Here is a 3,755-nt window from a genome sequence, read left to right on the forward strand (position 1 = left end):
TTCTAAGTGTTTCTTTACTTTAAGAAGTACAATATTTATTACTTTTAAAAAGTGTTTAGTGTTAGATTGTGGCCAGTAGTCCCGAATATTTTGTAATTCTTCATGGAACTGCTACAATGCTGACTTCATCACTTGATGAAGTCATTTCTCTGTGGGTGGATCCCTTTGAACTAGAGACAGATATCAATACCCTCGAAGATTGCCGAAGCTGCTCCTCTCAGCACCAGAGAGCATATTAATCTAGTAAAACAATCTCTGTGGAGAATATTTCCAAGAAACCGTCTCACAAATTACGGTTCTAGCTTTTCTACTTCTTTCTGGTATCCGTAGTGCACTTAGCCTCTCTAACACCAACACAAAAGAATTGAGGAAAGCAGCGACCAAGAGGTGCCCTTACAGAAACGATTGTGTAAAAACCTCAGTGCAGAAATGTTGACTGTTTAGACCTAGCCCGAGAGATTAAAAAAAAAAAAATACATTCATTGCAAATTTGAGAAAATTGAAATAAAATGTGAACTGTTCGTTATTGTGCTTGGGCTTATGTAAAAATAAACTAAGCCATAAACAATATTTTTAGGAAACTACAAACAGGCTACAAACGAGGGTGAGGACTGCCAGTGGCCTCATCTATGTATCTCCAGGGAAATCAGCAGTGTCTAGCACAGAGCAGGTTTTAATAAATGTTTTCATCTCGGGCTCTTTGCTCTTGTTCTTCCTCTGCCCGGGGCATGCTTTCTCTGGAAAGCCACAGGACTCTTGTCACCTTCTAAGTTTACACCAAAGCCCTTCCATACCTCCTGGCGAACACTCTGTACATAGGTATGAAACGTGTTGCCATTTCTGGAGAGCTGCTTATATTAGTAAGGTAAGGGCTTATATTTGATAGTAATGCAAAAAAAGAAATACAAAATCAATATTTTTTTTTTTTTTTACTTTTTAAGTATCACACAACTTAACATTTTAATTATTTTCTTAAAAATAGGTAGGGGTAACCCATTTAGCACTTATCCCATCATAAAACTGTGACCAGCCATGGATAGATAAAGTAAGAAGTTAAAAAACAAGCTTTGGAAGAGAAGGAATCGTTGTATGAATCTATGCAGTAATCAGAAAAAAATGGTAGCCTGAGGTAGAGAAGGTTATTTCATGAATACCTACTTAAAATGTGAAATCTGACCAATTGTAAATAGATTAAACTGACAAACTCTCTATAATTAGAGCCTCAAAATAATGATGTGACTTCCATATCAGACCAGCATGGGACAGAGAAGACAATCTGTGAATGGTATAAACCTAGGATTAAAAAAAATGTTTTATCCCATTTGCTAGGTTTGTCTGGGTCTTTTCTTCAATTTCCAAGTTAGAAGATGTTGGCTGTAACACCAGAATTGTGCTCATTGTTATTATTTATAGTTGACTGGACACGTGTGCCAATACATTAAACATTTGTGAATTTCACATAGATTATTATATACTGTCAGTTCAGAGTTTCACCTAGTCAATAAAAAGAGAAAGTCAAATCTTAAGTTAAAAGATCACTTCAAAAAAAAAATCACTTCAAATATTAAAGACATGTAACTGGACTCATTAGACTTCAAATTCAGATTCTCAGAAAGATCAGCTCTTAAAAGAAGCAACTCTCACAGAGTTATGCTTCTTCAAGTCCAATTCTCATTTGTGAATGCAGTATGACTCATAACACAGGCAATTAGGGTACAGTTGTCTATTACCAAGCACTGTGATGTGTTCCCATTCTTTTATCAACCTTTGCCTCAAAGCATCAAGGAAAGATGTTCAAGACACCTCTGGTCCTCCTCTTTCTGTTATTCACTAATGAATTTCAGCCTTGAAAACTGCCCCATTTCATTCCCATACACTGCTGGGCACAAAGAAAAAGGGAAGAATGCAGAGTGTAGGTGCCTGCTGGTCTCTTACCCCTGGGCCTTCCTCCCTGGTCTGTCAACAATGCAGGCGAAATCAATTCAGCCTGGGAGATACTGTTGACTCAGAGCTAAATGCTTTCCATGGCTAAGGCTTAGAAAGCAGGTGGAAAGTCCTAGGGTTATTGGAAAGGCTCTCCACCAATCAGCAGAATGCTCTCTTTCCTTCTCTCCCCGCTCTTAAGACTCTCAGTAAAAATGCAAGTCGTGAAGGTATAAGGATGGCAGATTCAGCATGACTGGCAAAAACTTGGCCTGCCTCTGGCCCTGCTCCCACAGAATAACAATTTTGCAAAAAACAAGGCACCATGCCAGACAGACTGGCCAAAACAATTTAGTGCTGGGAGTAGGGAATGGGGAGACCTTACCAACAGGCAATAGAGCAGGACCTGCAGGGGAAGCGTGACTGGTACAAGACCCCTCTCTGGAGACCACAGCTTTCCCCAAGACAAGCACGGTGATCCTCTCCATCTTCTCGGAAGTGCTCACGTCAGAGCTACTCCAGCAGGAGCAGACATAAATTTCTTGCAGTCGCTGCCATCATCAGATTATAATCAGATTTTAAGATCGTTAGGAAAAGAACTCCATGTTACCCCTTCTGTCCCCATCTCAGCACTTAACCACCGGGCCTGATACAGAGTAGGCCGGCCCTTGGGGCATTGGTGGCTAATGGAATAACCCTCCCTTTGTGATACCTTCTCTAAAAGATTCCCTGATCCAAAAAAAAAAAAAAGAAAGAAAAGAAAAGAAAGAAAGAAAGATTACCAGCCCCCAAGGCCATATTCTGTGGCTGTTCTGAACACTCAATTGTTTTCTGGATGGCCAAAATCTGGAGCAATAACCAAGAGAGGAAAGTGGCATTTCCTTACCTCCCCTGCTATGGCTCCTGTGATGGTTTCTGATGGAAGGCTTCCCCACATATCCGCCCCTCCCCCACCATTTGCTTAATTCCTTATCTCCCTGCTCAGACGACCCCATATGGTCAGAAGAACTGTGAGGAAGGTTTCCAGAGGTTCATGCCTTAGTCTGTGGATCTTCGGGCTGCTGTCACTACCAATCCTTTTCTTCTAAAGTGACGGGGAGCAGAGCTAGGGGTCTAAAGAGAGCCAGTTCCACCTCTGCGTTCCCAGCGCCCTCAGAAACTCCAATCCCTTAGGAATCTTGGTGTCTCGGGCCCCTCTCTCCTCCACCTTCCTCTCTCCACACTCCCCGTGGGGGGATCTGAAAGGCTTTGGAAGAGTGAGGAGTGGTGCTTCCTCCATCATTTAGAGGAACTTTGTTGGCTGCCTTGTCACCAGAGTGCATTCATTGTGCTGTCCTTCATTTTGAAGCTGGTGCTTCCTTTCCTCAGATCCACACTCTATATTCAGAATTGTACAGGGCGGAAAATATTTGGACGTTTGCTGGTAAGCTAACACATGTTTTGGGTTTTTTTTTTTTCCCCCTGCAGGTTTTAAGATTTTGGCAGTGTTTGCTACATAGACATGACAATATTTTCTGGGCTTTATCTTTCAGTATCATCTTTGCTTTGAGAGCTGGTTTTGATGTGAGGAGAGGGACAATAGATGGCATCTGAAGATCTAAAGGGAGGAATAAACTAAAATAAAAGATGAGGACGGAAGCGATATAAAATGCTATCCTTTTGAAACCAGCCAAAACTGTTTCCCTAGTCTTACCTAAATTAGGCAACCAGTTAATTGCTTATCCTTACACTATATTTTGCTGATAAGAACTATATTTTTAAAAAATGCTTTTCAGATAATTTGAGCAAATTCTCACATACAAAAACTGAGGGAAATCTTATTTCACATAAAT

Source organism: Pteropus alecto, unplaced genomic scaffold, assembly GCF_000325575.1.
Source record: "Pteropus alecto unplaced genomic scaffold, ASM32557v1 scaffold87, whole genome shotgun sequence".
Lineage (NCBI taxonomy): Eukaryota > Metazoa > Chordata > Mammalia > Chiroptera > Pteropodidae > Pteropus > Pteropus alecto.